Consider the following 11887-nt stretch of genomic DNA (forward strand, 5'->3'; position numbering starts at 1 on the left):
ATCAGAAGGAGCCTTCACCTGTCAGCAGCAGCATGACGCTTGCTGCCATCGCCTGCTGTCAGCGGACTGCAGCAAATCCAATTGCAGTCATCCTGCACCCAGAATTATCACATCACAGGAAAAAGATGTTGGAAACTGCTCAAAATACATAACAGGACAGGAAACTTCTGAAAAACACGTGGACTTTCGATGTTTGGACTTTGGTTCGAACTGCAAAAAAGAACGTGTGAAAATATAAACTATGGGTGTGATGTTTATATGTCAAGTGAATGTTTGTAAGCGGATTTCTCCCTTTACTGTCGCAACTATGGGTTGTTAATCCATCAACAATAACTTCCACTTGATTTTAGCCCGAGTGGTTACAAAATAGCAAGTTTAATAGATTGACTTACAACAGATTTTCACTGCAGCTATCTCCAACATTACATTCAACAGTATTATTATTTTAATACAACTGTCTACAGATTACATTAATAACAAGTAATCGACACAACCTGACCTGTCTGCGAATCCAGGTATATCAGACCTGACCTTTGCGGACTGCCTGTGGCAATCGACTTCTGACTGTCCCCTATTGAGAGCTCGAACATTTGAGAAGGGAGCATGCCCTATCTTTGTACGATTCAGCTGCATTGTTCTGCACGTAAGCACCACTGATCTAAACTCATGGTCGTAAACCATCCCACTTTGCTGATCCTCCGAAACCACCGAGGATTGTTTAATGTCTGAGTGTTTATTTAGCCTTTCTCTGTCATCAGGTTTAAGATGCTTATACTAGGTTAGCACAACCTGGAGTTCAGGTGTCCAGGACACCCAAGTTTCTCTGGACATCAACATTTAATAGTTTCTCACCATTTCAAAAATATTCTGTTTTTCTGTTCTTCCTACCAAAGTTAATAACCTCACATTTCCCCACATTATAATCTATCTGCCACCTTCTTGCCCACAAACTTAACCTGTCTATATCCCTTTACAGACTCTTTGTGTCCTCCTCACAGCTTACTTTCACACCGAGCTTTGTATCATCAGCAAACTTGGATACATTAAACTCGATCCCTTCATCAAGTCATTAAAAGACTTTTATAGGCATATAAATCTTAAACGAGTAGTAATAGGAGGGGTGGTCCGATTAGGGGCCAAAAAGGAGATCTGCGCATGAAGGCATAGGGCATGGCTGAGGTACTAAATGAGTATTCTGCATGTCTTTACCGAGGAAGAAAATGCTGCCTAAAGCACAGCAAATGGGGAGGTAGCTGAGACACTGGATGGGGTGAAAATTGATAAAGAGGAGATAGTAGAAAGGTTGGCTGTACTTAAAGTCACCTGGTTCGAAGGGGATGCATCCTAGGTTGCTGAGGGCAGTAAGGGTGTAAATTGCAGAGGTCCTGGCCATAATCTTTCAATCCTCCTTAGATACAGGGTTTGGTGCCAGAGAACTGGAGAATTGTAGATGTTCAAAAAAGGGTGTAAGGATAAACCCAGCAACTACAGGTCAGTCAGTTTAACCACGGTGGTGGGAAGCTTTTAGAAATGATAATCTGGGACAAAATTAATAGTTATTTGGACAAGTGTGGATTGATAATAGAAAGCCCCTGTGGATTTGTTAAAGGCAAATCGTGATTGAGTTTTGTGATGAGTTAACAGAGAGGGCCGATGAGTGGAATGTGGTTGATGTTGTGTTTATGGCCTTTCAAAGGTGTTTGATAAAGTGACACAAAATAGGCTTGTCAAAAGGGGCGATAGTGGCTGCATCCTCATTCTTTAAAAGCGCTTTCTTTTATTTCACTCGAAAACTGATCCACAGTGACGCTTGTTTCAAGTTTATACCCTTTGAATCTGAAAGGATATATTGGCCTTGGAAGGAGTGCAGCACAGATTCACCAGATTGTTACCAGGGTGCAATGCGTTAAATTATGAGACGATGTTACATGAACTCGGCTTAAAATCACACAAGTCACACTGCAAAAAGTTTTCATTTTTGATACACACACTAATGACCTGGACTTGGGTATTCAGGGTATAATTTCAAAGTTTGCAGATGGCACGAAACTCGGGAATTCAGTAAACAATGTGGTGGATACTATCAGACTTCAGGAGGACATAGACTGCCTGGTGAAATGGATTTTATTAATGGAGGCATGGAATACGAAAGCAGCAAATTTATGCTAAACGTTTATAAAACACTGGTTTGGTTGCAGCTGGAGTATTGTCTTCTATTCTGCGCACCGCACTTTCGGAAAGATATCAAGGCCTTGGAGAGGGTGCAGAGATTTACTGGAATGGTAACAGGGATGAGGGACTTCAGATTTGATAGAGTTGTTCAAAATTATGAAAGGTTTTGATAGAGCAAATAAGGAGAAACTGTTTTCAGTGGCAGAAGCGTCGGTAACCAGAGGACACAGATTTAAGGTAATTGGCAAAAGAGCCAGAGGCGACATGAGGGAACATAATTTACACAGCGAGTTGTTATGATCTGGAATGCGCTGCCTAAAAGGCCGGTGGAAGCAGATTCAATAGTAACTTTCAAAAGGGGATTGGATAAATACTTGAAAAGGAAAATAAATTGCAGGGCTTATGAGGAAAGAGCTTATGCGTGGTGAGACTACTTGGATAGCTTTTTTACAGAGCTAGCACAGGCACGATGGGCCGAATGATCTCCTTCTGTGTTGTAACATATTAAGTGTTGCTGGACGGAGAAGCAACACATTCCAAATCAGAACAGAGACAGGAGACTAAGTCAGTTCCCCATTGTTTTTAATGAGAAAGTAGCGGTTTCCTTAGTGTAGCGGTTATCGCATTTGCTTTCAAGCGGAAGGTTCTCGAGCGTAAACATTATGTTGAAACTTGCTCTCCGTAAACATCCAGGGAGGAGTTTTCTTTCTCCTGCCAAAAAGGGGGACAGTGGCTGCTCCCTTATTCTTGAAAAGCTGCATCTTTTACTTCACTAGACAGATAACTTTGAGTGAGAGAAAACTGATCCTCAGTGACGCTCATTTCAAGTTTTATTCCCTTTTACTCTGAAAGGCCTTGGAAGGAGCGCAGCCCAGATTTACCAGAATGTTAGCAGGGCTCGAAGGGTTAAATTATGAGGAGCGGTTACATACTTGTATTCCCTGGAATATAGAAGGCTTTTTATGATTTTGAAAGGTAGATAGACAAACGCTTTCCGCTGGTGCGGGAGTCTAAGACAATATCACAATATCACAATAGCTGTTTTCCGAGTGAAAACGGCCCGACGCATCACTGTGTGTGTCAGAGACGAGTCTCTCGGTGCCGCGTCCTGTACAGTGAATGTCAAAACTTGTAAAAGTTGCAGAAAGTGTTTGGGGTTCAGATACACAAATCTCTAATGGGAATGAGATTTTGTCAGAGGTTGCAGCCTTCCCGACTTCTCTTGCCCTTTGCGAGGCACCTGTTCCGGTTTAAATTTACAAACTGGGTGATTTGGTGATCACGGTGCAGCAGACTCAGCGGTCCCGGGTGAGAGAGAGAGAAATCAGCCCGGGCGCAGCCACAATGTGCGCGGTGACACTGCACGGGAGGTCGGGGGTGGAGTCAGAGCTGGGGTTCGCCCCTGAAAGCAACATAAAAAGTTTAAAAGCGAATTCGCCCAACGGGGAGCTCGAATCCACGATTCTGAGATTGAGGGTGTTATGCTCTTCCGACTGAGCGAGCCGGGCCTGAGAAACCCAACCACTCTTGTCTGTCATTGCAGTAAACTCGCCCCTGGGTGTCCATGTGCAGCAATCCCAAAATAACCTCCATATCATTGGCTGCGTTTATCTGTGTGTGTGTGTCCATCTGCAGGTTGATTTTGAACGAATACGAGTGTTTGTCTTCTGTTCGTAACATTAAATAAAAGAGGGCATCAGACACTTCCGTCCCTGACACTGGGGAACCAGTGAAAACGCAACTGAAGCATGAATTGCGGAATTATACAGACTCTTATCAGCGCCAAAAGTAGCTTCAGAATATATACACCCCAATAAATAAATAAATATTACAGGTATATGTAAATACATTTGCAACGAACAGAGTCACAAAACCAGAAATATTATTTGAACCTAATACAAACACTCCCAGATATATTTAGAAACCTGACATGTGTTTTCTGGTGGTGTCGTGGTTAGGATTCGGCGCTTTCACTGCTACAACCTTGGTTCGATTCCTGATCAGAAGACTTGCTGTTAAAAAAAATCAAATGCCAATTTTGGAGAATCACAGCAAATGTTCAACACAGAAGGAGGTCATTCGGCCCATCATGGCCGAAAATGCGCCACTCAGCCGAATTCTACTTTCCAGCGCTCGGTCCGTAGCCTTTTTGGTTACGCCACTTCAGGTGCATATCCAAGTATTATTTAAATGTAACGAGGGATTCTGCCTCGACCACCCTTTCAGGCAGTCAGTTCCAGACTCCTACCACCCTCTGGGTAAAAATAATTCTCCTCAGCTCCCCTCTAATCCTTCCACCAATCACTTTAAATCTATGCCCCCTGGTTATTGACCTCCCTGCTAAGGTAAATAGGTCCATCCCATCCACTCTATCTCAGCCCTTCATAATTTTGTACACCTCAATTAAATCACACAACTCCCTCTGAATACCAACATATATTGGACTCTCACCTTTTAAAAAGTATTCTGCTTTCGATTCTTCCTACCAAAGTGGATAATTTCACATTTTCCCACCTTATACCACAACTGCCACCTTCTTACCCAATCACTTAACCTGTCCACCTCCCTTTGCGTCCTCCTCACGGCTTACTTTCCCACCTACCTTTGTATCATCAGCAAACTTGGATACATTACACTCGGTCCCCTCATCTCAGTCATTGATATAGAATGTAAACAGCAATTGCAACATAAATTGCAAGGGCCGTTCGCGTGTAAAGCGAACTGGTAACCGCTACACCACAAAAAACCGCTGGTGACTTATACTGGACAGGGGAACTGACCAGTCACCTCTCTCTTCTCTGATTGGGACAGTTTTACTTCTCTTGAAACAACACCTGTCCTGTCCCACACTAAAATCATGGAATAGAATCATGGACCAATACAGCACAGAAGGAGGCCATTCGGCCGTGTTGCCGTGCCTACTCTTTGAAAGAGCTGTCCAATTTAGTCCAAAAAACCCAGCCTTTTCCCCGTAGCCTTGCAAATCAGTCCTCTTCAAGTACCTGTCCAATTGCCTTTTGAAAGTTCCGATGAAAGCTGCTTCCACCACCCTTTCAGGGAGTGGCTACCAGATCGTAACAACCCTCGGTGTGAAAAAAAATCTCCTCAGTTTCCCCTCTCGTCCGAAAAGCTCTCAATCCTTCTCCACGGATGCCTTTATACAAAAATGTCATTCATCAAAACATACAAGTTGCACAGGAAAAAGTCTTCATTTTGAAATAATTAACGTTCCGAAGGATCTCCCTAATTTCCCTCCCCTAACCTGATGAATCAGATCATTCTCGTCCGGATCCTTTTCCACGTGAATCGGCTCTCCCCCACCCTCAGGGAGTAGCCATTCTGATTCTGTGACTGTGGCCAGCTTTGTTCGGGCAGTTGGTTTGACAGGGACCTCACACCGCACTCTCCTCCCGTGTTTTCTTCCACATCCGCAGATTGGGGCCGGGACTGGACGGATTTTTTTCTCTGTCTCACCCGGGGCCGTTGAGTCTCCTGCTCAGATCACAAACCAGCTCTTCTACACCCGATCAACAATTCACCCAGTTTGTAAATTGAAACCGGAGCAAGTGCCTCTTAAGAGAGCAAGAGATGCAGGGGAGGCAGCAACCTCTGACAAAATCTCAGGCTCATCAGAGAGGTTTGTGTATCTGAACCCCGAATAACCTTCTGCTCCTTTTAAAGTTTTGACCATTGCACACTGCGCGGCACTGACAGACTCGTCTCTTGCACTGACAGTCAAGCAAGCGGAGGGTTCACTCGCGAAAGCAGCGGAAAAGCTAAAAACAGAATTCGCCCAACGTGGGATTCGAACCCACAACCATGTGTTACCGACTGAATTCGCCGGGCCTGCAAAAATGTTTCCATTTGGTCCATTATTGCAGCGAGGCAGCTGCTGGCTTCGCCCCAGGCGCTGAGTTTCGAATCGTGGAAGGATACAGCTCAGAAGCAGGCCATTCGGGCCATCGCGCCCGTGCCTTGTCCGACAAACCATGTACCAGATTCTCCTGAATTCCAAGGTGTGGAACGAAAGTGAACAACAAAAGCCTTTACATTCGACCGTGGAGGTACAGGCAATTTTCTGAGAAACAGGTTTGTCTATTTCCCGGTGTTTGCCTGTCTCTCTGGCTGTGTTTATCTCTCTGCGTGTGGAGCTGCAGGCTGATTATGAATTAATAAGCATGTTTGCGCATGTTTCTTGCAAAAAATAAATGAGGGAATCAGACGCTTCTCTCCCTGACACTGGGGAACTGGTGAGGCAGAATTCAGAGCAGGGTTCTGTAAAAAGCGAAAAAGGCAATGCAATATGAATTGCCTAATTATTCAGACTCCAACCAGCGCGAAGAACAAGTGTGACCCCGACGTGATTTGAACACGCAGCCTTCTGATTTCGAGTTAGATGCGTTGCCGTTTCCTGAGCCTATTGTACTTTACTCCTATTTAATCACGGGAATATCCGCAATCAAGAGCGAAAACAAATTAAAAGCTGAATCACAGAGAAAGGGAAATCCATGCTACATCTGATAAGGGTGTTAATAGAGTTGTCTGGTGGTCTGGTGGTTAGGATTCGGCGCTCTCACCGCCGCGGCCCGGGCTCGATTCCCGATCAGGCAAGTAAATTTTGAACACTTGTTAAGTAAATCGCATGAACTGACTCAAAGTCTGTGAGAAGAAAAAAAAACAATCATTGTTTTCATCACCATTAATTAACCGATAACGTTATTTAGCAGAATGAAAGGCGACTGAAGGAAGTTGGAAAAGTTTAATAATTTATTTTGTGCGATGAACTTTTTATCCCTTCTCATTTGACACAGTGGATTTTTAAGGGGTTGGTTTAAAATGTTCAATGCTCGTGAGACCACGAATTTGTGTTAAATTTAACAGGACCGGCTATTTCACAGAGATAACATAAATTTGCTCCAACATAATGTTTCTGCCCGGGATTGAACCGGGGACTTTTCGCGTGTAAAGCGAACGTGATAACCACTACACTACAGAAACTTCGGCTTCAGTCATTAGCCAGAAGTTCGAATGACTGCATTGACTCTCTTTCATAACTATTCAATTGATCGAAGTTGCAGAAGTCACAAAAGAAAAATGTTCATTTCAAAGTTATTAAACTCCCAAATGTGGCCTGCCTTGTTTGGACAGGGGTTGACCCTGACGTCACAGCCTCAACAAAGCATTTTCTCAACATTTCCACAGGGAACAGGAGGAGGCCATTTCGCCCCTTGAACCTGTTCTGCCCTTCAATTCCATCACAGGTGATCTGTAACTGAAATCCATTTACCCGCCTTTGCTCCCTATCCCTCGATACCCTTACCCAACAAAAATCGATCGAGCTCAGTCTTGAAAGCTTCAATTGACCCCCAGCATTCACAGCCTTTTGGGGGACAGAGTTCCCGACTTCTACTGCCCTTTGTGTAAAAAAGTGCTTCCTGATTTCGAACCTGAATGGCATGGTTCTAATTTTAAGGTTATGTCCCCCTCGTTCTTGATTCCACAGAGGAAATTGATTCTCTCTCTCTATTCTATCGAATTATTTAAACACCTCGCTCAGACCCCCCCTCAATCTTCTATACTCGAGGGAATACGAGCGCAGTCTATGCAGCCTGTCCTCATAATTTAACCTTTTTAGCCCTGGTAACATTCTGGTGAATCTGCTCTGCACCCCCTCCAAGGCCAATGTATACTTCCTGAGGTTCAGTGCCCAAAATTGAACGCAGTTACTCCAGACGCAGTCTAACCAGAGCTTTATATAACTGGAACATAACTTCCACTTCTTTATATTCCAGCCCCCTGAGATAAAGGCTAACATTCCGTTAGCCTTTTTAATTATTTTTGGACCCGTCCGTTAGCTTTTACTAATTTTTGTAAATGAACCGTTAATTCTCTCTGCATCTCCACAGTTCCGAGCTTCTTACCATTTGGAAAATACCCTGACCATTGGTCCAAAGTGGATTACCCCACATTGAACTCCATCTGCCATAGTTTTGCCCACTCACTTAATCTATCAATGTCCCTTTGCAACTTTCCACTCGCATCCACACTACTTACTGTACCACCGAACTTAGTGTCATCAGCACACTTGGATATACGACTCTCTGTTCCTTCATCTAAGTCATTGATAAATATAGTGACAAGCTGAGACGCCAGTTACAGATCCCTGGGGGACACCACTTGTCCCATGCTGCCAATTGGAGTATGTACCCATGATCCCTACTCTCAGCCTCCTATCTGCGAACCAATTCTCTACCCATGTCAATACATTGCCTCAAGTTCCATGCACTTTCATTTTTTCCAACAGTCTCTTGTGTGGAACCTTATCAAATGCCTGTCGGAGTTCCATATAAATAATATCATCGGAACATAGGAACAGGAGTAGGCCATTCAGCCCCTCGTGCCTGCTCCGCCATTTGATAAGATCTGTGATCTAACTCCATATACCCGCCTTTGGCCCATATCCCATAATACATTTGATTGCCAAAAAGCTATCTATCTCAGATCTAAATTTAGCAATTGAGCTAGTATCAATTGCCGTTTGTAGAAGAGAGTTCCAAACTTCCACCACCCTTTGTGTGTAGAAATGTTTTCTAATCTTGCTCCTGAAAGGTCCGGCTCTAGTTTTTAGACAAAATGGTGGCAAGTTCGCCGGACATCTTGGACAAAATGTCTGTAAGCACGGCGGCCATCTTGGACAAAATGGCGGCAAGTCCTTCACGGCTGTTCGACAGGAACAGAAGGAGGCCATTGAGCTCCTCAAGCCTCTTATATGGAAACTGAAGGCCATTCAGCCTCTGAAGGCTGTTACACGGGAAAAGGAGGAGGCCATTCAGCCCCTCCAGCCCGTTTCATCGTTACTGGAGGCCGATCATCCCCTCAAGCCTGTTACATAGAATCAGGGGGAGGCCATTCAGCCCTTCGAGCCTGTTATACAGCTACTGTAGGCCAATCAACCCCTCAAGCCTGTCAAATATCAAAAGGAAGAGGTCATTCAGCCCCTCGAGCCTGTTATCTTTGAACTGAAGGCCATTCAGCCCTTTGAGCCTGTTATACAGGAACTAGACGCCATTCAACCCTTCAAGCCTGTCAGATAGCAACAGGAGGATGCCATTCAGCACCTGGAGCACTTTACACCAGATCTGGTGGCCAATCAGCTCCTCAAGCCTGTTACATAGGAACAGGAGGAGGCCACTCAGCCCCTCGAGCGTGTTATACCGGAACTGAAGGCCATTCAGCACCTCGATCCTATTACACTGGAACAGGACTCGGCCATTAAGCCCCTCGAGCTTGTTGCACTGAGAACAGGAGGAGGCCATTTTGCCATTCGAGACTGTTATACAGGATCTGGACGCCATTAAGCCCCTCGCGCATGTTACCAAGGAACAAGAGGAGTCCATTCAGCCTCTCGAGCATGTTACATAGGAACAAGATGAGTCCATTCAGCCCCTCGACCATGTTACATAGTAACAAGAGAAGTCCTTTCAGCCCCTCGAGCATGTTACATAGGAACAAGAGAAGTCCATTCAGCTACACGAACCTGTTGCATAGGAACAGGAGTAGACAATTCAGCTCCTCAACCTGTTCCGCCATTCAATTAGATCATGGCTGATCTGTATCTTAACTCCATCTATCCGCCTTGGTTCCAGAATCCTTAATACCCTTGCCGAACAAAAATCGATCAATGTCCGTTTTGAAATTTCGTATTGACCCACCGCCTCAACAGACTTTTGTGGGAGAGAGTTCCAGATTCCCACGACCCTTTGTGTGAAGAAGTGCTTCCTGACATCACCCTGAACGGCCGAGCTCTAATTTTAAGGTTGTGCCCCCTTGTTCTGGACTCTCCCCACCAGAGGAAGTAGTTTCTCGCTATCGACCCAATCAACTCCCTTATTCATCTTAAACAGCTCAATTAGATCACCCCTTAATCTCCGATATTCAGGGGACCTGAACGCAGCTCCTGAGACCGCTCGGCTACCCTGACTGACAAATGTCTCGTTCACTCGCCATCCTTTCCACACTGAGACCCCCCCGGAGAAAGTTTCACTCACTCCAGTGCTTGGTAAGATAAATGCTGCTGGAAAGGCTCGGTGAGCGGGATGCCACCTCCCCGGGTTTTCCTGAGCCTATTGTACTTTATTCCTATTTAATCTCGGCAATATCCGCAATCAGGAGCTAAACAGAATAAAAAGCTGAATCACAGAGAAAGGGAAATCCATGTTACACCTGATAATCATGCAAACAGCGTTCCCTGGTGGTCCAGTGGTTAGGATTCGGCGCTCTCACCGCCGCGGCGCGAGTTGGATTCCAAGTCAGAGAAGCAACTTTTGATCACTTGTGATATTAATCGCATGAACTTACTCAAAGTCTATGGGAAGGAAAAAAAAACAATCATTGTTTTCATCACCATTAATTAACCGATAACGTTATTTTGCAGAATGAAAGGCAACTGAGGGAAGTTGGAAAACTTTAATAATTTCTTTTGTGCGATGAACTTTTTATCCCTTCTCATTTTACACACTGTATTTTTAAGGGCTCGGTTTAAAATGTTCAATGCTCGTGAGACCACGAACTTGTGTTAAATTTAACAGGACCGGCTATTTCACAGAGAAAAAATAAATTTGCCCAACATAATGCTTCTGCCTGGGATTGAACCAAGAACCTTTTACGTGTAAAGAGAACATGATAACCGCTACACTAAAGAATCTTCTGCTCTAATCGTCAGCCAGAAGTTCGAATGACTGCATTGACTCTCTTTCATAACTATTCAATTGATCGAAGTTGCACGAATCACAAAAGAAAAATGTTCATTTCAAAGTTATTAAACTCCCAAATGTGACCTGCCTTGTTTGGACAGGGGTTGACCCTGACGTCACAGCCTCAACAAAACATATTCTCAACATTTCGATTGGGTACAGGAGGAGGCCATTCAGCCCCTTGAACCTGTTCCACCCTTCAATTAGATCAGAGATGATCTGGACCTCAAATCCATTTACCCGCCTTTGCTCCCTATCCCTCGATACCCTTACCCAACAAAACTCTATCGATCTCTGTCTTGAAAGCTTCAATTGACCCCCAGCATCCACAGCCTTTTGGGGGACAGAGTTTCAGACTTCTACTGCCCTTTGTGTGAAAAAGTGCTCCCTGATTTCGAATCTGAATGGCATGGTTCTAATTTTAAGGTTTTTCCCCCCTCGTTCTTGATTCCCCAGAGGAAATTGATTCTCTCTCTCTATTCTATCGAATCATTTAAACATGTTAAACACTTCGCTCAGACCGACACTCAATCTTCTGTACTCGAGCGAATACGAGCCTAGTCTATGCAGCCTGTCCTTATAATTTGACCTTTTTAGCCCCGGTAACATTCTGGTGAATCTGCTCTGCGCCCCCTCCAAGACTAATCTATCCTTCCTGAGGTGCAGTGTCCAAAACTGAACGCAGTTACTCCAGACGCAGTCTAACCAGAGCTTTATATAACTGGAACATAACTTCCACTTCTTTATATTCCAGCCCCCTGAGATAAAGGCTAACACTCCGTTAGCCTTTTAAATTATTTTTGGACCCGTCCGTTAGCTTTTACTGATTTATGTAAATGAACCGTTAATTCTCTCTGCTTCTCCACAGTTCCGAGCTTCTTACCTTTTGGAAAATACCCTGACCATAGGTCCCAAGTGGATTACCCCAAATTGAACTCCATCTGCCATAGTTTTGCCCACTC

At 44.5% G+C, this 11887-nt stretch overlaps 1 non-coding gene across 1 annotated transcript; it reads right to left on the reverse strand.

The window, feature by feature from the left end:
• Nucleotides 1-7097: 7097 nt before the first annotated feature.
• On the reverse strand, nucleotides 7098-7170 carry trnav-uac (transfer RNA valine (anticodon UAC)). Its single transcript has one exon. It is a non-coding gene; the product is annotated as a tRNA-Val (tRNA).
• Nucleotides 7171-11887: the final 4717 nt, after the last annotated feature.

The sequence above is a fragment of the Heptranchias perlo genome, unplaced genomic scaffold, assembly GCF_035084215.1.
Source record: "Heptranchias perlo isolate sHepPer1 unplaced genomic scaffold, sHepPer1.hap1 HAP1_SCAFFOLD_50, whole genome shotgun sequence".
In the NCBI taxonomy this organism is placed as follows: Eukaryota; Metazoa; Chordata; class Chondrichthyes; order Hexanchiformes; family Hexanchidae; genus Heptranchias; species Heptranchias perlo.